Below are 23612 nucleotides of genomic sequence, written 5' to 3' on the forward strand. Positions count from 1 at the left end.
TTTTAAGTAATGATTGACTGCCCAGAAGGGGTAGACTTTTGTTTCTGTCTTTCAGATAATCAAAGAGAAAACTAATGCCAGCTGAACAGCATTCAACATATCATGCATTTACTGACAGAGTAACAATTATGTTTTGTGTTCTATGTTCTGTCTTGTGGTGTTTGTCTCAAGTGGCCAGAATTGTTGTGTTTAATATTTTTTATGGGATGGTCTAATTTAAAATCAAGTGGCAGTGTTAAATTGAAATGCAGATACTTGTTTTGTTTTATTTAAAATACAAAGTGTTTGAATATATCAGAAAAATGTGATATACTAAAGTCTAATACATTTTCTTAAGTAAGAGAAAGAAACTTTATTAGCCAAATCTTTTAATTTAAAGTGGTTATTAAAATTTGCATACTAACAGTCTTTGAAAGCAAGGACATGGAAAGTTAACCCACTCCCCATATTGTACATGGGATCCTTCTGGCTACCTCAGACTTCTAGCCAGAGGGCTGGGGATGGTGGAAAGCTATTGGACTAGAGGTTATATTAAGTGAACTCATCAAAGTGGGTGTGCTTGTCCTGGCCTGTTGTTCTAAAGCTCTGTAATAAGGTTAATTTAGTAAAAGAGTATATGTGGCATACATTAAATAATAAGTGTATGTGTTCATTGTTAACAAAAGGTGTATAAATAAAAAGTAAAAGTTTCCTTTGTAGGTTAAAAAAAGAAGCCAAAAAGGGGAAAAAAAATGAGTTAACTGAGAAAGTAAATAGTTAACATACTCAGTTTCAAAATAAGACACTGACTCCGTTCAAGGACACAGCCAAGTTTTAGCTGTGAGCAAACAACCAAGAAAAGGGGGGGCTTGAATATACCCAAGCAGATGTAAAATCTGCAAAGACACTAATGCAATGTGTTAGGTTTTTTTCTCACAGGTAAAGAAGAAACAACCCAAAGATCCTAGCAGCCCTACCACTCCTAGGAACCAGAAGACTGGTTCTACATAAAGATCCATCAACGAAAGACTGCCTTGGCTCCACGCTGGAAAGGCCCTTTCCAAGTCCTGCTGTCTACCAACACTGCTGTGAAGTGCCAAAGACTGACTGCTTGGACCCAGGATTCTCACTGCAAAAAGACCCCTCCACATCAGAAGAATTTTCCTATTGATGATTAGCCTATTCTTTCTTCTAGTTCTACTGTGCTTCTGGACAGCAGGGAAAAAGCTCCCTTGTCCACTGACAGACCAACTGTGCCTTTAGACTTTTCTAGAAAAAGCACAGCTATTACAGGGTGATATGTGCTGGAAACCTCTCCCCTGTAGGATGCTAAACCACAATTGTTTTGGGAAAGAAGAAGAAACACTCACTCCACTGACATTGCCAAAGTCCAGGAATTCCTGACCAGAAAGGACATTGAGAACTGACCCTGGTGAAGAAACAAAGAATTACACACTGGCAGGAAGAAACTTGTGGGACCCATGTTTGGGAATGTGGTATTAATTGGATTTTGGGGTTTATTCTACAGGCTGCGCCCTGTGTTTTGGATAAATCCTTCAGTATGTATTGCCCTCCCTAATTGGATTTTAAATGACATTGCCTTTATTCAGTTTTCAGATCACTTTTACATACCTCAGATTGCTCACAAGGGGCTGCCATTAGATTAGCACAACAAAGAGCCTGGGTTATTTCCTCTGGAAAAAGAGGAAATTGGGCAGATCCCTGTGGGCTGGGGCTAACAGTGTAACAGCCATTTGGAATATTCTTAAAGGCCAAAAACATGATAAGAAATTGGGCCAACCAGAAAGGGCCACTAGCCTTATTTCTGAAGTTCAGCTAACCCAAGTATAGGCTGAAGTTGGTGAGTTACATGTCATTTCCACCCTTAGTTCTATAACCCAGAAGTTACTGACAGAGATGGTATTGAATATCACTGAGGCTGGGAAGGTATTGCAGTGGGATCTAGTATGTTTAGAAATTCAGGATTTCCTGAATGACCAGCTGATGGCCATTCAGAGTGATCTTGAGCACCAGATTTGACCCACTGCCCTTACAGACACATCAGGAGTACCATCTGATCTGTGGTCATGGAGACATACTTGGACACTTTCTGAATGGAAGTGTGGACATTCACAGTGCTCCTTCCAAGCATATGGACCGGTTAGGGTGGGTGTGGCTTCCACATACCGAATCCTGCTGGGTCCATGGGGAGCATGTATATGGGACTGAATTATTCACCGAGACATCTGGGAAATTAAACCACTTGGTATACCTACCTGATTTATAGTCAGTGCCCCAATCCCTTAGTTGTTAAATGAATATTCCACTCTTTTGTCCATGCATTCATTCCTGGGTTGGGGGTAACTAAGCTCAAAAGAGCAGTTGTACATATATCTGTAAAGCTTCATTGTTTTTTTGTTTTTAAAGTTTGAGAAAACTCGCCAAAAGTTTGTTGAGTATTCTCAAAGGGGGGAATTGTTGGTGCCACTAGGCCTGAGTAAACCAAAGTTGTGACTTTGGGCCTATGTGACCCAAAGTACCTTTTATGTAAAGTGCTTTTGTTAGCCTTACTAAACTTTTGTAACCTTTTGTGTTATGTGCTAATTACTGCAGTGGCAAGGTTGCTTGATACTAGATGTAGCCAATATTAAATAAGATAGGCAGAAAGCAGGTGCTGTAATTAAAGTTATATGCATGAGAACGTAGCCCCCATGGTGGGAAAGTACAGATAACTGATCACAGAAAAGTTGCTAACGAGCTAAGGTGGTTTTTTGCCAAGTATGACTTAACTGCTTCATGTGATTGCTATTGCAAAGTGTATTTGCTGCATGGGAATGAAAGGTGGGGGGAGAGGAGGAGTGTGGGGGTAATGGGAATGCGTAGCTGAAGTTCTGTATAAAGAGAGGAAAACCGCTTGTATCGGTGTGCAGGATTTGAGAATGCTTTTCTCCCTGGCACCTATTTGGGCTCAAATAAACCTGGTTTTGCTTCTCCACCCTGGTGTGATAATTAGTGCGACGCACACCTGGCAACGAACCCTGCTGTTGCTCCGCCTCGGGCTCTTTGAGCCGGCAACACTGGTATGGAGCAAAACACTTGTGTGTACGTTTGAGAAGGAGCAGAAAAGAGCATTGGGGCTGCGGGATAGCGCTTGCATAGGTTTTCTTTGGCCTGTTTTGCTGTAAGAGTTAACAGTGAGAGATTGTTAGTCACAGGTCAGTGGGTGCGTTTATGCAAATTAGGAGCATATAGGGAAACCAGCAAGAGGAAGGAGGCTGAAAGACTTCTCTGTCTTTGAACAGAATTGTGTGTTAAGGGCTCTTGCTTTGAATTCTTCCAGTGGAGTCATTTCGGGGAAGTGATCATCACTTCGAGTTACCTAGTTATCAAGTGTCATGAATGGTGTTTGTCGTGAATGGTCTGGGAGCTCCTCGTGCTGAAGTAGAAAGCAGTGGGGGAAGAGCGGCTGCCTAGCATCCGAAACTCTCAGCATTGCTTCTCGGCTCCTTGGAGCTAAGATCAAAAGCGTAGTGTCTGTTCTTATCAGTTTAATATCTGATAGGTCCTTTATTTGAGGACTGTATATTAAATTGATTTTTGAAACAAGGGGATAGAATAGGAGCTTGTTCTGTCCACCCCATGCATTGACCTGGTATTGCAATGTCTCCAGGACCAGTGCCTCTCCTGGATCCACGTGTTCCTGGCGCCCCTACGTGTCACCCCCCGACTCCCCCCAGCCCCACCCCCCCTCCCCGGGTGAGCCCGGCTCCAAAGCCCCGCCTGGTCGCTGCGCTGTGCCGGGTCGTGATGGGAAATTGTCCAAGCTGGCCCAGGAGCGACGTGTGTGTCCCTGCTGCCCCCTGCTGGTGGGGCTGAGCCCTGCTCGTGTGTGTGTGTGTGTGCGTCTGTGTGTGTGTGTGTGACACTGTTTGTATCAGTGTGTTGCTGGCTAACCAGTAGGAAATGGCTTTGCAGGATTTTGTATCCTGCAGCAAGTGAGTGACTGACGCACACTGACGCACAAAGACACTCACACAATCCCAAGAACACTCACACACAACACACCCAGAGGGACATGCTAGCTCAACCCCCAAAGAGAGAAACAATCACATCCCCAGCTGCACTCACAATCACCCCCCCACACCATAATATTTGCAATCGTGCTCAAAGACACAACCGCACACAGTTCACTCCCACTGCTCCAAATACAAGGACCTCCTGCCCCACACAGCATGTGCCAAGGCCTGTGGAACTCACTGCCACTGGACGGCTACCAATGAGAATGATCCCCTCATGCTGGATCATCTGCTTGGCCCCCTGCCCCCTCTCGGGGTGCGCTGTGCGGCGTGGCTGGGGATTGTGCAATGGCCCAGCACCAGGCAACGCAGAACGGACACCACACGCCCTGCCCCACCTCACCTGAGCTGCTCTCCAGGTGCATCGGAGCCCAGCACCCCGCACCTGGGCCCTCCTGCCCCACAGGGGTGAGCTGCAGCCCCTGCCACACTCCGCAGAGGGGAGAAGGGTCAGGCCAGCCAGCCGTTGTAAGATGGGGAAATCACCATCGGGGTCAACGGTATGGGGGCTGTGACATACAGAGAAACAGTTGTCGCACTGGCAGAGGGCAGCAGAGCACACACACACACAATTGCAAACATACACGAACACATGCATGAATCCAGCCACACACACACAATTGCTAATATACACAAACACCCGCACAAATCCAGCCAACACCAACACAAGCCTGGGAGCCAGGGGAGCAGAGCAGGCTGGGGCTGGGTCACTCCACTTCCCGCAGGAAGTAGCCAGCCCCCCTGGTCCCACGATGGCCTGGGACCAGCCCCCTTCTGCTTCCCCCCACGCAGGCCTGGGGCCCCAGCCTGCTCTGCTCCCCTGGCTCCCAAGCTTGGGGGGAGGGGGGAACCGCCCCACAGCACTCGCCGGTGGCGTAGCTGGGAGCCAGGGGAATGGACCAGGCTGGGGCTGGGTCACTCCACTTTCCATGCAGTGAGTGCAGGGGTGGGGGCCATGGGGAAGAGCCGGGCAGCCCCCCCCGCAGCAGCTCCCCACCCCAGCTCACCTCCGCTCCGCCTTCTCCCCTGAGCACGCCGGCGCTGCTCCACTTCTCCTGTCTCCCAGGCTTGCGGTGCCAATCAGCTGTTTAGTGCCGCAAGCCTGGGAGGGGAGGAGAATTAGAGCGGGGGCGGCGTGCTCAGGGGAGAAGACGGAGCAGAGGTGAGCTGGGACAGGGAGCGGTGCCCCTACACACCCCCACCCCCGTTACTTGCTGTGGGCAGCCCTCCCCCCGCACCTCCCCCAGCCCCCTGCCCCAGCTCACCTCCACTCCCCCGCCTCCCCTGAGTGCGATTTTTGGTGCCCCCAACCACTTGGCACCCTGGGCGGCCGACTTGTTGGCCTAGTGGTTGCACCGGCCCTGGCCACTGCCTATCAGCAGGATTCCTCCTCCTCCTCCTCAGGGAGACTAAATCTCTGCACCTAGACAGCCGGTCCATCTGCTGCACCTCAATCCCCCATGGCTGAGCCTCCCTGCCAAAGCCCTGCACCTGGCTCCAGAGAATTAAGTCTCACATCTCACTGGGAACTCGACTTCTTGTGCCCAGAGAGTCTCGGCCCCCCTCAGTAGCTGACCTGAGAAACACAGTGTCTGCAAAAGCAGCAAAGAGTCGTGTGGCACCTCACAGACTAACAGACGTATTGGAGCATGAGCTTTCGTGGGTGAACTCCCACTTCGTCGGATGCGTCAGTGTCTGCCTTTTCCAAAGAAGTGCCTGGAGGGCATTTTCCTATGTGATCACATGGCTTAATGGATAAGGCGTCTGACTTCGGATCAGGCGATTGAGGGTTCGAGTCCCTTTGTGGTTGTGCCTGTGCAGTTTTACCTTTGTGCTGAACGTCCTGCTCCCTTCAGGGCTGGAACCTCTTCTTGGCTGCTCAGGCCAATGCTCTGGCTTCAGCTAGAGCCCCGGGAAGGAGTTGGGGGTTGGGTGTCACAAAGGCTGGGGCATGAGCCCCAGGTGCTTCCAGTCTCGCCTTTGCCCTTCCTGACTTGCCAGAGAAAATGGGCGGCTGCCCGGGCTAGCGTGTGGAGCAGTTTCCCTCTTCCAAGTGTGCACCTGTCCCTGTGCTTGAGGGGGTTTGCTACATGGAGCCTGGGTGTTTCTCTGCTTCTCGCCAGCTGGGGAAAAATCTCCTGCCCCACTGCCAAAGTGAGCATGGAGAGTGGGAACAGTAAGAGGCCCCACCAGCGGGGCTGGCCCTGCTTTCCTACCTTCTTCTGATGTTGGCCACAAAGCATCAGCAGCCTCCCCACATGCTGGTCTGCGGGTGGCCTTCAGTGGGGTTTGGCATGGCAGGGAGCAGCCTGGCTGGGTGTTTTTGTGCCTGTCTGAAGGCCACACATAGGCATGGTCCTGCCCTTCTCTGGCCCTGACCTCAGTTGTTCTGTGGCTTTTAAGCCTTCCCTTGGAGCCGTCAGCACCAGCCGCCTCTGCTCTAGGTGCCCAGAGGAGGAGAGGTGCTGGGCTCTGTGACGAAGTGGGGGATTTTCTTAGGGTTTTCTGTGTTTTCCAGTGGTTTGCATGCACAGGGAGTGGGACTCAGTGTCCCCAGGTGTTACTGGTTTAACGAGGTGAGGGGAGAGGGAGTTTGTTGTTACAGAGGATTGGAGAGGGACTTGGGACCCCGGCTGATGGCCTGGAGGAAGGAGACCCCAGCGACTGGTGACCTGGTGACCCGGAGACCCAGCTCAGGAGTCACAGCCAGTTCTGGCCAGTGAGAGGACAATGGGCTACGGGGAAAGGACCCCGTGACCAACCTGTTCCAGCCAGAGGAGGGCAGAGAGGGGAGGAGGCCCAGGCAACCCTGTTTACCTGGAGAAAAGACAATGGACAGAGGTGGGGCTTGGGGCCCGGGATATCGGAGGCCCAGCTGGGAAGCAGGGGGGCTCTGGGCTGGCGAGGGGAAGCAGGCAGAGCCCACCTGGCTGCAGGGGGACTGGGATGTGCTGTTATTGTGAGAGGCCAGGCCTGAGGCCCTGAGAGTTTCCTGTGCTGTGTTCAACTCTCAATAAACCCTCCTGTTTTATGCTGGCTCAGAGTCACTCCGGTCTAGAGAACAGAGTTGCATCAACCCCTTCGGGGGTGAGGAGGCCCAGGAGGTCCAGAGCGCGTGGACTCCCTGAGGGGGCCCACGGCGAGAGACAGACGTGCTAAGGCTCAGAGAGGTGCAGCTCCAGGAGGTGGAGGGGCCTGACCCCGAGAGAAAGTGGACCCCCGAGAAGGGCTGTCGCACTGAAAGGGGCACCCCCCACGGACCGCACGGGGCCAAGAGTGGGCACAATCTGTGAGTCCGTGACAGGCAGTGACATCACAAAGGCCTTTTGCAGGACCTCAGACTATTGGTCAAAGGTGGTGGGGAGGTGGTGACCTCACAGAGAGATGCTGACATCAGCCACGCAGGACGGGGGCGAGAGGCCAGGGAAACCTCAGAGACCCCTGTGGCTTTGATTCAGCAAGTCTCCTTCTCCAGGTCTCTCTTTGAGGACTGAGAGAGTATTCGGGTTCACGGACGTGAGCGCCAGGAGGAGCCTCTTTTGAGTTTTCTCCTTCCCTTTGCCTGATTTTACTAGAAAACAGAAGTCCCTGTTTAGAAGGTAAGAGCCTCCTCTAGGGAAGGGGTGTCATGGGGGTGTCATAGTTTGGATGCTGGTGCCCCCCCCCAGACACTGTAAGGAAGTTCCCGCCACCCTGCTCTGTGTTCGCAGTGCGGGAGAGAGCAGCATTCCACGGCGGTGATTTGCTCCTGGCTGCCGCAGCAGAGCAGCAGGCTCAGCTGTCAGAACTTCCCAGAGCGATGAAAGGGGAGAGGCCCATGGCTCTGTAGCAGGAATGCAGGGCAGGCGAGTTCACAGCGGGCATTGTGAGATACTGGCAGAGGCCAGTTATGGTGATATAATGAACAGCAGCGTCTACACTGACACTCTGCCACTTTAAGTTTGCTGGAAAAAGCTCTAGGCTTCTCTTCAAAGTGTTTTTATTTTGTCACCAAAACAGGGCAGTTTTGTCGCCAGACATGGCATTGCAGTGTGTGCACCAGCCACAAGCTGCCGACCGAGGGAGCATAGTGTGTTTTTCACACACCTGAGCAATATAATTCTGCTGAAATAACTTCGTAGTGCAGACCTGGCCAAAGATTCACACACACAGACAGCTGGCAAGGAAAAATGTCACCTGCTCCTCTGCTTTGCAGAATCCAAACACAAGCAAAGCTTGTCAGGCCCAGGTGGAGATGCAGGAAGTCAGGTGTGAGCAGACACTGTATTTTAGCTATAGGCAGGCACCATGGTTTAGCTGGTTAAGGTACCTGTTTTGTAAACAGGAGATCCTGGGTTCAACTCCCAGTGGTGCCTTGTTGAGATGCTTTTAGAGCACCTGGTATTGGCTACTGTCAGAAGACAAAATACAGAGCTAGCCCAGTGTGGTTTTTCTTATGGTTTAAATTACACTCACTGGCACTGATAATATTGTTACTGAAAGTTTGGGAGTTAAGAGCTGATAGGTCAGTGGTCCAAGCCCCTCGCGGATGATCCCCTCCCTCTGGGACAGGGACAGGTCTGGGCTCTCACACCAAATGCTCATTGTGGCTGCCAGAATCTGTAGGCAGCTCATTTAGTTTGCACCCAGAGTTGAGTCCTTGATTCACACATCAAGGATAACAACCCTTTGTTTCTCCTGCCCAAATAACAAGGAGACTGGGAATCCAACACCAGCCAAGAGTGATCATTTCGGCAAGCAACCCAACCTATTTCCAACATACTGTAAAATCCACATGCAGACTCCTACACGAAACCTTGCAAGAAAATCTTCCTGAGGGGGTCTGAAGCACCTGCTGCTGGAGGGAAGGAGGGAGCCGTGGGTTGGGATTGAGGGGCACTGGGAATAGGAGGGGGCTGTGGGTTGGGACAGAGGAGAAGGGTGAAGAGGAGCAGGCTCTGGTTGGGAGTGAGGAGCAGTGAGCATAGGAGGGACTGAGGGTTGGGTCTGAGGGGCACTGGGAGTAGAGGGGACATGGGATTAGGCTGAAGAGCATCCACTTTTGGGGATCCAGCAGGACAGGGGAAGGCAGCAGGTGATTCTAATTCTTTAGGAATATTCTGTGTGTGTGTGTGTGCAGGGGAGGAACATGCTCTATGCCCAGAGGCCTTTATTCCTCCAGCCTACAAGGACAGAGGGGATGTCAAGGAGTTGCTCCTTCAATCCCCCCCACACAAAGGCCCTTCTTAGGAAAGGCAAATCCTGAAGAGAAAGAGTAACACCAAAGAAGACTCCAGAAAGTCAGATTTTTACAATTATAGCCAGAAGTTAATTATCTGACCAGGGATTTGAACCCTGGACCCTCAGATTAAAAGTCTGATGCTCTGCCAACTGAGCTAGCCAGGCTCACCTAGGAAAAGTGCCACTTGGTGCAGGGGTGAAGTTAATCAAGAAAAAGTGAGCAGGAAACAATAGGGGAAACCTGCTGCTCTCTCTCTCTTCCCAGCCCTGGCCTGGCCTGGTATTAGTGCTGGTTAAAAAGACGGGAAAATATCGGCATCTGCCAGCCTCTCATAGCTGTACAAGAATCAGGCACAATACAGAGGTGCCCATCTGCAAGTGCCGAATGGTTGGATTGGCTAACGCAGCCTGTAGACGTCCAGGACACACTGGTATACAGATCCAAGTGTCCATCACCATCATTATTTCAAAGGGATAATGATAATGGTAGCAAGGTGTTGAGAATATTTTGCTAGCTTGGCAGTTGGTAGTGTGGGAAGCTAAGATGTTTAGGTTATTTTTTTTTTTTTTAGCATGTAAATTAATTACTAGCGAGTAATGTTAGGCAGAGTACAAAGTTAACTCTGTGGTTGCTAGGGAATAGCAGTTGAATTTAGAAGTAAGTCAGGATTTTTATGTACCATGCATTTATTTACAGAGTTAAATTTATGTTATGTGTTTTTTGTTTTGTTTTGTGGTGTTTGTTTGTTTGTTTTTTTTCTGGCCAGGATTGTTTTTTGTGTTTTATGTGGTTTATGTTGTGTTTTTTCTAGGACCCCCCCTCCCTCAGTGTCAGTTTGATCGCCTGACATCAGCAAGGTTCACAACTGATGCAGCTGTTGCATACTAAGGTGCACGTTTGGCAGTTACATTGGCTCAGGTTGGCCACCCCAGTCTAGATGTAGAAGTTACAACATTTAAACTTGAAAGAGGGGCCAATTTCCCGATCATTTCACACCTTTACATCCAAACACGATGACTTTCTGAATGAACCCTCCTCGTTCAGCCAGAAGATCTTGGGGTGCATGTAGGAGTCACTGGGTAAAATTCACTGGACTCTGTTATGACTCAGGTCAGAGCAGAGGTACCTAGCGATCTAGTCTGGCTGTAAAATCTATATATCAACACTAAATATGGTGTGAAATTAATCCTCAGAAATGGCTGTTCCCCCCCCAGACCCCAGCAAAGGGCTCCCCAGGGAAGGGGCTGTTGAGGAAGGAAAGAAGAAAGACGTCCTTCTCTCCCTGGAGGAACTGGGCTCTGCGCTTTGGACAGAAAGGAAGGGAAGGAAATGGCCACAAGATGGCAGCAGAAGCTGAGAAATGAAACACAACAGGCTTCTGAACAGTGAACAAACCTGACTCCTGTATCATGAAAAGCCAAAAAGCCGTTTCTTTCTATGAGCAGGAGAAAAGAGTTACACTAATTCCTGCCTGTTTACTTTTGAATTATTTTACCTTGTAAAGGAAATTGTAACAAAATTAGTCTGAAATTGAGCTGCCTGTTATTAAAAGCTGGTTCCCAATTCAGTTCCAACTGCCCTGCTAGAAACACCCCCAGGTCCCTGCTCACCCCAGGAAGAGGAAAAAGAGAAACCCCCACTGGGCACTGCCCTTGGCTCCAGGCTGCTATCCTGGGGTGCGGGTGGGGACTGATTGTTTGCTGCTGAGGAGGGAGCCAGTAGAGGCCTCTGGTGCTCTGCTCCTAGCACCTGCCCGGCCCAGGCTGTCCTCTGCCTCAGCTGCTGCTCCCGGCCTGCTCTAGAGTCAAACACGCAGGGCCCCCAGGGGAACAGAGGCTGGGACAGGGCAGCAGCCTGGGTTGGGCTGGGAAGATGCTGGGAGTTCTCGTTCCCTGAGAACTGGCCTGGCTCCCATCTCAACAGCAAACAAATCAATTCCATGTCCTCTCCCCAGAAAAACCAGCCTGGAGCCAAGGGCAGCAGGGGACGATTCCCTCCAGTTCCCACCGAGGCAGGAGAGAAGCCAGGGTGTTTCTAGTAGAGCTTATGGAACTGACATGGGGAAACCAGCCTTTAATAACAGGCAGTTCCAGTTTAAGCTCAGTGTTTTTAACAATTTTTACAACATTAAATAACCCTTCAATCATAGTGTCACCATCCATAAAATTGCTTCAGCCTTACAGGTTCCCAAGTGCAAAACTAAACATCTCTTCAAACACAAGGGAGTGGAGATCAGTCAGTGTTCAGAGTCATCCCACATAAAAGAACCATATAGTGGTACATACTGGCCCCATCACGTGGCCATCGCCTTTCCCTCCTCTCTTCTTAAAAGTTTTAGTATTTTTCACAGAAACTTTCTTCCCTCAGGAGAGACCTGGGAACCAGGACTGCCAGCCAGACAAACACCTTTAAGAGGAGCATAATCTATCAAAAAATGATCTCCCTTCTTCTGTTCAGTGGCAGCCTGAAATGCTACTTATCCCGGTGGAGCTGGAGGATTGAAAGCAGCTACATCAAACCCCTGTGTAGCTCACAGGAATGAACACAAACACTCCCTTGTATCTGAAGAGATGTTTAGTTTTATCCTTGGTAAACTACAAGACTAAAGGGAAAGGCAATGGTGGTGTCAGATATAAAGAGTGAAACATGAAACAATCATCATAGTTATGCCTATAGTGACTGCAAAATCTTTCTATATTCTTCTTATTATCATCAGTGTATTATTTTCTCTGGCATCTAGACATTGACTAGACCTTGACCAAGAAATTTGGATCTTGACAAAATATTCAACTACCCCTTGTTAAGGTAACGGACTTGACACCCACTCGGGTGTCTCCATGCAGGTTCAAGTACTAACAACAGTGGCACCTTACAGCTATAGATTTTAATCAGAGCAATACATTGATACAAATTCCTGTTAAATCATTTCTCAGCCAGAGTCCATCACCCACATTCCCTAGAGCATTGTGCCACCATGTGGACGTTTCATTTCCCGCCTCAATTTCACACAGAGACACAATTTTATTTGCACAGATCCATGAACAGCAAAACCTCCCTGTGTCTCTTGTCTGAGCCAGGGCATTCGATTCCAGTGAACCCTTCTCTCCTGCAATGGCGATGGTCAGACAGAGGGGACGTGGCCACCTGCATCCCTGCCAAGGAGATATTGGCTCAGCTCTTTCTTTCTGCTGCTATTGCTAGTCCATGAAACATCAGGGATGGAATGCAAGGCTGAGCTCACGCACCAATCCCCTGAAACATTTCAGTGCCCAGAGAAATCCTGACCCCGGCTATTGACATGATATGGTGGAGATTCGAATAGTCGCAGTGTAGAAGGAGCCTGAGGGTGTTTATTTGTGAGCTGAGTTTCCCTGTCTGATATTTGCCTTCTTTCCTGGTTCGTTATGTCTCCAGTGAGCAAACCGGAGCTGTCACAAGGCTGGTTAAATGCTGCTTTTTAGACCAGAGAGCTGGGGTTGATTTAGATGCTGTCGCCATCAGCTGGTCAGAGTAACCAGGGTGAGAGGGTGGAATTTAGGATTCTCCCACCAAGGGGAGGTGCTGTTGGACTCATCTAGTGGGGGAGAGTCTGAGTCTGAGTTCCCCACATGGCACACACATTTTCACAGGGAATCAGGTCCCCTGGGGAAAAACTCAAAAGAAGCCCAGGCCCAGGAGTGTCAGAGAAGGGAATCACTGTTTGCCTTAAGAGGTGGGTGAGGGAAACCAGCAGGTCCTTAGATCCCTCCAGCGCCTGATAGAACCATTTGTGGGGAAGGTCTGGGGAAGCCGAGGAGGACAAGGAGATGGGAAAAGGGCTTGCAGCTGTTGTGCAATCCCCATGCTCCCAGCAGAAGGGTCCGGGGGGCTCAGCACTCAGAACTCACAAGATGGCAAAGCTCAGAGCCCCATTACACGGAGTCAGAATGTGATCAGCTCACACCCAGGGGTAGCAACTCCCCTCCCTTGGTCTCTATGCCAGAGCTCCTATCAGCTCAGTGTCCTTCCCGCAAGAGTCGGCTGCTGAGAGGGTTGCGATGGGGTAAATGAAGGCAGAGGAGGATTGTTCCTCATGGGGGTTTCTTTGTGTTGCTCTGTGATCCTGCTGGAGGAAGCATCATTTGAGTTTGTTTCAGTGACTTGGGCTGGGCTCAGGTTGTGACCCTGAGCACAGGGGTTCCTGCACTCTCTGCTCTTAGCCCCTCAGGGAGTGGACAATGGAACAATTTCAGAAAGTGGCTAGAAAGTAGCCTAAGAAAGTGTAACATAAGTGAGAAGAAAAACAGTATTATCACCTTCCTGGTGGTCTAGTGGTTAGGATTTGGTACTTTCACTGCCAAGGCCTGGATTCAATTCCCAGTCAGGGAAAAATGATGACAAACCAAAAAACCTTCAGTTATTCTTCACTTGAATGTAAATAATTCCCTGCTATTTTCCTGATTCCCCCCATCTTCCCAGTGTCTCCATGGCAAGGCCGGCTCTAGGCACCAGTGCAGCAAGCAGGTGCCTGGGGCAGCCAATGGAAAGGGGAGGCTTCAGCGGCAATTTGGCCCTCTCAGTCCCTTTCAGAGGGAAGGACTTGCCGCCAAAAGCGGCAGAGGTAGAGCTGCTGCTGATTGCAGCTTTTTTATTTTTTTTCTGCTTGGGGTGGTAAAAACGCTGGAACTGGCCCTGCTCCATGGAAGACAATTTGTTAAATCCCAGATGAGTGGAGTTATATCAGTTCTCAGCCTGAGTCCTTAGGTCTTAATCCTGAGGATATTGTCCCATCATGGGGCCATTTCCCGCCTCTCTTTCCTAGGGAAGCACAATTTTCCTTGCACAGACACAGGAACAGCAAGATCCTTCTCTGTCCCTTGTGCAAAGCAGGGGGCCAAATTCTATGGAAACAATGGACAAGCAGGGGGCCCTGGGCACATCCAGCCCTGGGCGTGAGATGTTCCCTCCCCTCTTTCTTTATGCCCCTGTTGTTATTTCATGGATTGTCTGGGATGGGGGAAAAGCTGAGTTCACTCCAGGTGGAGGGGAAAAGAACCCTGAAAATCTCAGGCCCCAACCCCTGCTACCAGGATCACCGAGGTGCTGGGAATCTGCATGGGAAAGGGACGGTGTGAATTGTCAAGGTGGGGAATGAATAACAATCTACAACTAGATCCACCTCATTAACCACTGACACAGGCTAATCCTGCTGCAGCTAGAAGGGAAACTGGGAGTGATTCTTTGCTGTTCAGCCATGGAAACAGTGACCCAATTGCAATGCAGTGAATGTGCTGGGGAAAGCTGGACTTCACAGGCAGGTGGCAATAGCAAATCCTAGAAACACCTGGAGCTCCCCACACCACTGCTGCCACCAGGGTCAGGTGTTGAGTGACTCACAGCGCCCCTCCCCTCCCATTACCTTCCAGCAGGAGGTGGCAGCACCCCCCACCCAATGCAGGCGAGAGGGCTGAGTGTATCTCTGCACCCTGAGTCCAGGGCACCCACTCTCTCTGCCCCACACATCGAATCTGGCCCTGCTGAAAAGTGACCCCTAAGAACCAGCAACCTCCAGGACCGCAGGTTTGGACCTCAGAGCAGGAAATGTGTCCCCCATGCTGCTGTTAGGCCACTGGATGCTCTGGGAATAGGACAGCTCTGAGTGTAACCTGCAGGCCATCTGGGGATGTAGCTCAGTGGTAGAGCACATGTTTTGCATGTGTGAGGCCCTGGGTTCAATCCCCAGCATCTCCAGGTTCTTTTTTTTCACCCTGCTGCTTTGCTCATGCCCAGCTGGGATGTGGCCCAGCAGTCTCCCTGCAGGAGTTTTAATCCTGCTCAGTCAGGGGCAAGTGTCAATTGCATGGAAGGTCTGGGGGGGTTTCTGTTCCTAAGTCACCTTGGTACATGTAAGATTCCCACCCACTGTGCTGCTTGGGACAAGGGTAGATGAGAAGGGCGAATCCTCCAGCACTGGAGGGAAAGGTCCCATCTGCACAGACTGAGAGGCAAGGAAACAGAGGGGCAGTCAGTGCTCAGAGAGGAGAGAGGTCAGTGATGTACACCCACCAGGGGACACTGTCTTTTTGAGTATCACAGGGGCAGCTGTGTTAGTCTGGATCTGTAAAAAGCAACAGAGTCCTGTGGCACCTCACAGACTAACAGACGTACAGGAGCATAAGCTTTCGTGGGTGAATCCCCACTTCATCAGCTGAATTGAGTGGGAATTCTGTGCCTGGCTAGCCAACTACAAAAGCAGTTTCTCCTCCCTTGATGCTCACACCTCAACTGCTAGAAGAGGGCCTCATGCGCCCTGATTGAACTAACCTCCTTATCTCTAGACTGATTCTTACCTGCATATTTATACCTGCCCCTGGAAATTTCCACTACATTCATCTGACGAAGTGGGGATTCACCCACGAAAGCTTATGCTCCTGTATGTCTGTTAGTCTGTAAGGTGCCACAGGACTCTCTGTCTTTTTGAGGCGAGTGCAGCTTGCTTGGGATGGTGCTGACGATGGGTAGAAAAGAGGCTGGAGTCAATGACTGATGAGACCACAGTAGGGGAAGGGGAATGGCAGCCCCACAGAAGGTCCTGGGTGCTCAGATGCCCCAGTTATTGCACCCTGGCCTGTCACAGAGAGAGAAAAGACCCAGCGGGACCCAGCCCCCCTACAGTGATCCCATGGACAAGAACCTGGCTGGGAGTGGGGTGAAAGCTCCCTCTGGGCAAAGGGGAGCTGAAATCCCTCAGTGTCCTGGAATTTAAGCAATGGAAGCTTCAAACCCTGCACGGGTGGGGGCTGAGGTGCGTCAGCAGAAGGTTGGGCTGGACGGGGGCGGCAGGTTTGTATAATTTTTGGTGGTGCCCAGAATGGGACCAAGTCCTGCCCCACACCCCACACACACCTGCCTAAGGCTCTGGGGTGGAGTTTGCTGAGGGAGGGAGAGGGGCTGGGCTCTGGGAGAGAGTTTGGGTGCAGGGTCTGGGCTTAGTCAGGGGGTTGGGGTGGAGGAGAGTGTGCAGCTGTGGGAAGAACAACTTGGGATTGCTTGGGGAAGCCACCTTTAAAAACACAAGTGTAACATGCTAGTTACATTTTAATAAGACCAAATTAAATGGTGCAGGACAGAGCCATCTATAGTCTATTGTCCTGGTCAATGGGAGCCATCAAGAGTCCAAACCACTATTAATGGCCCACACTTTGCATCATTACAACAGGACCTCAGAGTTATAGTTCATATTTCTAGTTTCAGATCCAAGAATGATCGGTTCATACAAATAGGATGAACACACACAGTAGATTATAAGCTTTGTAATGATACCTTACAAGAGACCTTTTGCATGAAGCATAGTCCAGTCACTTTATATTCACACTCATTAGCATATTTTCATAAAATCCTATGGAGTGCAACGTCACAGCAGGGAAAGGGTTTTCCTGCGGCACCTGGGAGCAGTTGAGTTTCATGTTCAGGCTGTGGTATGAGTTCCTCCAGGTTTCTCGTAAGCACACAGGGACCTTCGCGGGTGCTCTCGATACAGGAATGGCCCAGACACGATAAAGTGATGGGAACTGCATTTTCCTTTTTTATTTCTGTATTTCCAATGACATTTCTGTTTGTGATTTCGTTTTGTTTTGTACAACTGTGTTTTCTCCTGGATTTGATATTTAACGAAAAAAAGAATACGGCCTCAAGGCACCAGATGGAGGAGCAGGCTGGGGCTAGGACTGCTAAGAGAGCAAGAGTAGCAGGTTTTCTGTATTGTTTCCTGCCCTCATTTTTCTTGGCTAGTTTCTGTTCTGTACAAAATTTGCCAACTTTCCATATGTGAGCCTGGCTAGCTCAGTTGGCAGAGCTTCAGACTTTTAATCTGAGGGTCCAGGGTTCAAGTCCCTGGTCAGGCAATGAAACACTTTTCATCTGTGACACCCCTGAAGAGTTTCAGGAGGACTTTCCTTGACTTTAGTTTTTCCTTTTCAGGACATGGCCTTTCCTAGGAAGGGCCCTTTACTGCCTGGGACTGAAGGTGCTACTGCCTCACCTGTCCACTGGCCTCACAGTCTGGAGGAAGAAAGGCCTCTGGGCCTGCAGCAAAGTGCTGGGTGCTGACTTTTTGAGCAAATGCAGGGCTGGCCAGAGAGGCATGTTCCCACTGAGTCCTCCCTGCCACAAAAAATTGTCGCCACAGACAGGGGCGGCTCCAGGGCCCAGCACACCAAGTGCGTGCTTGGGACAGCAAGCCGCGGGGGGTGCTCTGCCAGTCGCCATGAGGGCGGCAGGCAGGCTGCCTTCAGCGGCATGCCTGCGAAGGGTCCGCTGGTCCTGTGACTTTGGCGGACCTCCCGCAGGCAAGCCGCCGAAGGCAACCTGCCTGCCGTGCTTGGGGCGGCAAAATGCCTAGAGCCGCCCATGCCCACAGAATCCTCCCTGCTGGAAGTCTACAGTAATCAATAGGTGCTGTGCTGGTCCCATGGTGTAAGGGCAGCACTCAGGACTTTAAATCCTGCAATCTGAGGTGAAGTCTCAGTGGAATCTGAGAACAATTCCTGTGCCACAAACCCTGCTGGGTCTTCCAAGGCTCTGTCTTGCTTTCTCAAAGGCCATGAAAGCCACTACAAAAGGACTTTTTCTCCTACTGATAATAGCTCACCTCAACTGATCACTCTCATTATAGTGTGTATGGCAACACCCAATTTTTCATGTTCTCTGTCTGTGTGTGTATATATATATATAATATATATATATATCTTCCTGCTGTATTTTCCACTGCATGCATCCAATGAAGTTGGTTTTAGCCCAGGAAAGCTTATGCTCAAATAAATTTGTTCGTTTCTAAGGTGCCACAAGTACTCCTTGTTCTTTTTGCAGATAAATGAATGGAGGTTAAGTCCATGAATGGCTATTAGGCAGGCTGTGTAAGGAATGGTGTCCCTAGCCTCTGTTTGTCAGAGGGTGGAGATGGAAGGCAGGAGAGAGATCACTTGCTCATTATCTGTTAGGTTCAGTCCCTCTGGGGCACCTGGCATTGGCCACTGTTGGCAGATAGGATGTGGGGTTGGATGGACCTTTGGTCTGACCCAGTATGGCCGTTCTTATGTTCTTATGAAGGGAGGGGAGGAGGCTTGAGACAGAGTTTCTGTAGTGTAGTGGTTATCACATTTGCCTAACACGCAAAAGGTCCCTGGTTCGAAACCAGGCAGAAACATGATGGCTTAATTTTCCGAGCTCCTACTGGCCTGTCCCTGCTGATGTAGGAGCAGCAGTGATTTCTATGCTCAAAAGGTCTGTTATACTTCCCCTGCTCCCACTTCTGTCTCCTCTCCCTCTCTGAATGCCTGTGAAGTGGCTTTTCTGCTCCCCCCTGGAATGCTCGTGGGATGAATGGGCTGGTTGAAGAGCAGAAGAGCTCCCAGGTAGACAAGGTGTCTGGGACTCGAATTAGGCAGCGATCACACACCCAGAGCATGGACACTGCCCAAGGTGGAGTGTGACCAACCAGATGCAGCCAAGTCATCTCTAGTCGCAGGCCATGAGGTGCAGGTCCTTAAAAGGGAAAGGGCCCTGTGCTCAGGAGAGCACTCACAAGCTTGTACCTCCAGTGAATGCCCTTCGCCTGGCCAGTGGTTCTCTGCGTTGTATTTCATTGTGCCTCAGGGAGACTTACCTTCATCGCACCATACATAGCTGCGCTGTGGGACACTTACCTTGCAGAATCCTGACATCTCCAGTGCCGTGCCTGTCCTGAGAGCGTGAGTATGCAAGTGTGATTGTGACACACACACACCCGCTTTTTCTTTTGAGCTTAGCTGTCAGTATAATAAATGTGCTGCTTTCTGGCAAACTCTGGTGGGTCTTTAGTCCTCCCTACGCTTACCCAAAATTGGGCCAGCTAGTAACACCTGCTATAAACTCAACCCCTGCAGGATAGAGGGTGGTGAAATGAGCTGGGAAAAAGCCTTAGCATCAGCAGGGGAAAGCTAGAGGACCTTGGCCAGTCACCTTTTGAAGCCTTGTGGCTTGGTCTCCTCTGCCCTTGGAGGTTGGCCTATGGCGGCCGGCTCTTCCTGCTGCCTCCTCTGTGTGACTTGCCAAAGGAGGGAGTGAGGCAGGAATGGGAAAAAAGAGGAAAGTCGAGCTGAGGAAGGCAGGGCAGAAGCTAAGCGCCTCAGTGCGGCTAAGTGGGGTTAGTAGAGCGTCACCATTCGTTCTGCAAAGCCTGGGGAGGTGCGGTTGGCTGCTGGGAGGTAGAATCCTGTGCCTGCCTCTTGGCTTCCCAGGGATGGCTACTTGCAGCCCAGGAGAAGGACAGTTCTGGGTGAAAGGATGACAAGCAAAGCTCTGGGAGGAAATTTGGGTGCGGGCTCTGTGCTGGGGGAGGGGGTTGGGGTGCAGGAGAGGTGGCGCTTACCCCGGCCAGTGCAGCTCCCAAAGTGACTGGTACACACAACCCTGCGGCAGCAGGTCCTAGGTGGGCCATGCCAGGGGGTCTCTGTGTGCCACTGCCTGCAGGCGCTGCCCCCAGAGCTCCTATTGGCTGCAGTTCCTGGCCAATGGGGGCTGCGAAGTTGGTACTCGGGGCAGAGGCAGTGAATGGAGACACTTCCCCCACCCCAGGGGATGTGGGACGTGCCAACCACTTCTGAGAGCGGCACGGAGGGACGGAGGCAGAGTGGGCAGGGAGCCACCTCAGTGCTGCTGGCACATCTCTGCACACCCATTGGGGGAGGGGAGCAGAGGTCGTCCATGTGCTGCCTGGGGTTGGGGCAGTGCACAGAGCTGCCTCCCCTCCCAGGTCTGTTACAGGAGTGGGTGGGTGGGGTCTTTTGGCCTGCAAGGTGCAGCAGGTCGGACTAGATGATCACACTGGTCCCTTCTGACCTTAAAGGCTCTGAGTCTAAAAGGGAGAGGGAAGTAAAGGAAGTTTTTTTAAAAAATAAACCAAACATTGTAATACCAGGATAACTCCAACAGCTCATTGTATAGTCCTGCCCCTTTCTTCCTCCAGTGTGTGTTCAATGACCTGCAGGACATTGATTCTCTCATTTCATTGATAAACTTATACAATGTGACTGAAAGAAAACCAATTCCCAGTAGAGAAAATGTCACATCCCTGCATTGGCTGGGAATGAAACCGAGATCAACTGCTAGGAAGGCAGCTATGCTCACCACTATACCACCAATGTAGCTGGCGAAAGTGCCACTTATGCTTGCCCAATGAGGCTAGACCAGAATTGAGGCCCCAGACATCCTGCAGAAATGATGAGCTGCATGCCATTCTAGGGGGTGCCCCTGCAACAACCCCACCCATTGCTTCCCTCCTCCCCCACCCCTCCTGGTCTACCGTGGCAGTTATCCGCCCGTTTGTGTGATGAAGTAATAAAGAATGCATGAATATGAAACAGCACTGACTTTATTGCCTCTGCAAGTAGAGCTCAAAGTGGGGAGGGGAGAGCAGCATCCAGCTGCTATAATATTCCAGGCAGGAGTGAATCTCCATTAGACAAAGCTTAAAGGAGAGAATGACCTGAGAATCAATCCCATTTTTGCCCAGGTGCCCCTGGGCGACCTAACCGAGGCCAGCCAGGAGCACTCACGGGACGATGATGACAGATACCCGTCCTACTGTACCGTCTGCCATCGGGAAGGGAAGGGGATGCTGCTGTGTAGCGCTGCAGCACCGCGTCTGACAGCAGCATCCAGTAGACATACGGTGACATTGAAAAAAGGCGAGAAATGATTTTTTTCCCTTTGCTTTCACGGGGGGAGGGGGGGGGGACGACATATACCCTGAACCACCCGCAACAATGTTTTTGACCCTTCAGGCTTTGGGAACTCAGCCAAGAATTCAAATGGTTTTCGGAGAGTGCAGGAACTGTGGGATAGCTACAGACGTCAGTCGCCCCTCCCTCCATGAGCGTCCATTTAATTCTTTGGCTTTCTGGTACGCTTGTCTCAGCTCCTTAAGTTTCAGCACTGTGTTGAGTCCCTCTTGTGGCCTCTGTCCATCATAGCCTTGGAGATTTTTTCAAATGTTTTGGCATTTTGTCTTTTGGAACGGAGTTCTGATAGAACAGATTCATCTCCCCATACAGAGATCAGCTTCAGTATCTCCCATACGGTCCATGCTGGAGCTCTTTTTTGATTCTGGGACTGCGTGGTCACCTGTGCTGATCGGCGCTCCACGCTGGGCAAACAGGAAATTAAATTCAAAAGTTCGCAGGGCTTTTCCTGTCAACCTGGCCAGTGCATCCGAGTTCAGATTGCTGTCCAGAGCGGTCACAATGGTGCACTGTGGGATGGCGCCTGGAGGCCAATACCTTCGAATTGTGGCCACACTAACCCTAATCCGACATGGCAATATCGATTTCAGCGCTACTCCCCTCGTCGGGGAGGAGTACAGATATCGGTATTAAGAGCCCTTTATATCGATATAAAGGGCTTCATTGTGTGGACGGGTGCAGGGTTAATGCGATTTAACGCTGCTAAATTCGATATAAACTAGTAGTGTTGATCAATAAGGCTAATCATCTAGTGGAACAAGCTCCGCAAGGGACATGGTTAATTCCCCATCACTGCCCTGTGTAAATCAAGACCGCAGCTCTTGCTGCAAGACACCTGGTGTGTGGGTGTCCCTGTTCCCCCTTCAGAACCTCTGCTATATGCTGCTTCCCTCCTCCCAGTTCAAGATCCCCCTCATGTGGGTGCTCCAATGCAGGACCTTTGGTGGGTGTCTCTGTCCCCCACCCCATGATCTAGCTCCAGTGTGTGGTTTCCCCTGCATGCCCCCATCTGGGATCTGTGGGTGTCTCTGTTCCCCTTTTCAAGATCCGTGTTGCTTGGGTGCGTCCCTCCCACCAAGTCAGAATCCCCAGCGTGTGGGTGCTCCCATCCCCTGCTCCAGGCTCTGTGGGGGGTGTCTGTATAAAAAGAGACCGTGTCTCACTGTCTTGCCCAGGCTATGCTGCAGGGGCTATTCACAGGCACCATCCCACTACTGATCAGCATGGGAGTTTTGACCTGCTCTGTTTCCAACCTGGGCCGGTTCACCCCTTCTTAGGCAACCTGGGGACCCCAAGCTTCCCTGGGATCACCATATTGATGCAGAACTTAGTGTTGACACCCGCTCGGCACAGCCCCCTGCAGCCTAGAACTCCTGAGCTCAAGCGATCCGCCAGTCTCAGCCTCCCCAGACACTGGGATCACAGGCACCAGCCACAGGGCCCGGCTTGTTTTGGGGCTTGGCAGCTGGAGCTTTAAACTCTGCTTGTGAGCTCTGTGCCTTGGCCAGACGGGGACAGCCTGGAACTGGGAAATGCTCCTGCTCCCCCCGCCCCCATCTCATGTCAGGGTGCAGGCTCCTATGTCCTCTCATGTAAGATCCCGGATGTTTCAGCGCCCCCTTCCCCCGCCCAGGTGTCCGGGTACCTCTGCCCCCCATACAGAATCCTGGATGTGTGGGTGTCCGTCCCTCTGCAGAGGATCCCGGAGTGTGGATGCCCTTGTCCCCCCCTACAAGATCCTGGGTGTGTGGGTGCCACTGTCCCCCCCCAGAAGATCTCAGGTGGGTGGGTGGGTGCCCCTGTTCGCCCTTACAGCATCCCTGGTGCACGGGGGCCTCCCTCTGCCCCAGCTCAGGGTCCCCCCTACAAGATCTCTGGTGGGTGGGTCCCCAGGGTGTGAGCGCTCCCATCCCCCGATGCAGGCTGGGGGGGAGGTATAACTGGCTCTCCCTGTCCTGCCCAGGCGGTGCTACAGCAGCTGTTCACAGGGGCAGCAACCCCAATGTCAACCTGCAGCTTTAACTTGCTCCAGGGGTGACCTGCTTCACCCTCCTTTGGGAGCCCGGGGACCCTGAACTTCCCAGAATCACCTGATTGACTCCAACCTTAGCACAGACACTGCTCAGCATGGCAGGGTGCAGCCCTGAATTCCGTCTGGGTTGGGGGTGTTCAGGGCTGGGGCAGGGGGTTGGGGTGCAGACTTACCTCGGGCAGCTCCTGAGAGCTCAACGTGCTTGACTACCCTCTCTCTTGGTGAACTAGAGTAAGGTTCCCCCCGCTCCCCTCCTGCTGGGTGACTGAGGCCAGGGCCGGCACCAGCGCAGCAAGCAGGTGCTTGGGACTGCCAATGGAGAGAGGCAGCATGTCTGACTCTTCGGCGGCAATTCAGCAGCAGGTCCCTGCTGCTGAATCACCATTGAAGAATGAAGTGTCGGTGGTAGAGCTGCCACTGAAGTGCCGCTGATCGCAGCCTTTTTTTTTCGCCACTTGGGGCAGCAAAATTGCAGGAGACAGCCCTGACTGATGCCCACTGGAGATAGGTCTTTGGTCCAGTTGGTTCAATGGACTGGCCGCTAT

The 23612-nt window shown here is 51.2% G+C and overlaps 7 non-coding genes across 7 annotated transcripts; 6 read left to right on the forward strand and 1 right to left on the reverse strand.

Annotated features, from left to right (window-relative positions):
• The first annotated feature begins 3470 nt into the window (after positions 1-3470).
• On the forward strand, positions 3471-3665 carry LOC123359838. The gene has a single exon (XR_006575929.1). It is a non-coding gene; the product is annotated as a U2 spliceosomal RNA (small nuclear RNA).
• A 4671-nt stretch (positions 3666-8336) lies between these two features.
• Positions 8337-8410, forward strand: TRNAT-UGU. The gene has a single exon. It is a non-coding gene; the product is annotated as a tRNA-Thr (tRNA).
• A 957-nt stretch (positions 8411-9367) lies between these two features.
• On the reverse strand, positions 9368-9440 carry TRNAK-UUU. Its single transcript has one exon. It is a non-coding gene; the product is annotated as a tRNA-Lys (tRNA).
• A 4132-nt stretch (positions 9441-13572) lies between these two features.
• TRNAE-UUC lies at positions 13573-13644 on the forward strand. The gene has a single exon. It is a non-coding gene; the product is annotated as a tRNA-Glu (tRNA).
• Positions 13645-14934: 1290 nt separating this feature from the next.
• On the forward strand, positions 14935-15006 carry TRNAA-UGC. The gene has a single exon. It is a non-coding gene; the product is annotated as a tRNA-Ala (tRNA).
• Positions 15007-17086: 2080 nt separating this feature from the next.
• TRNAK-UUU lies at positions 17087-17159 on the forward strand. The gene has a single exon. It is a non-coding gene; the product is annotated as a tRNA-Lys (tRNA).
• A 1228-nt stretch (positions 17160-18387) lies between these two features.
• Positions 18388-18460, forward strand: TRNAV-AAC. The gene has a single exon. It is a non-coding gene; the product is annotated as a tRNA-Val (tRNA).
• Positions 18461-23612: the final 5152 nt, after the last annotated feature.

The sequence above is a fragment of the Mauremys mutica genome, unplaced genomic scaffold (assembly GCF_020497125.1).
Source record: "Mauremys mutica isolate MM-2020 ecotype Southern unplaced genomic scaffold, ASM2049712v1 Super-Scaffold_100198, whole genome shotgun sequence".
Taxonomy (NCBI): domain Eukaryota; kingdom Metazoa; phylum Chordata; order Testudines; family Geoemydidae; genus Mauremys; species Mauremys mutica.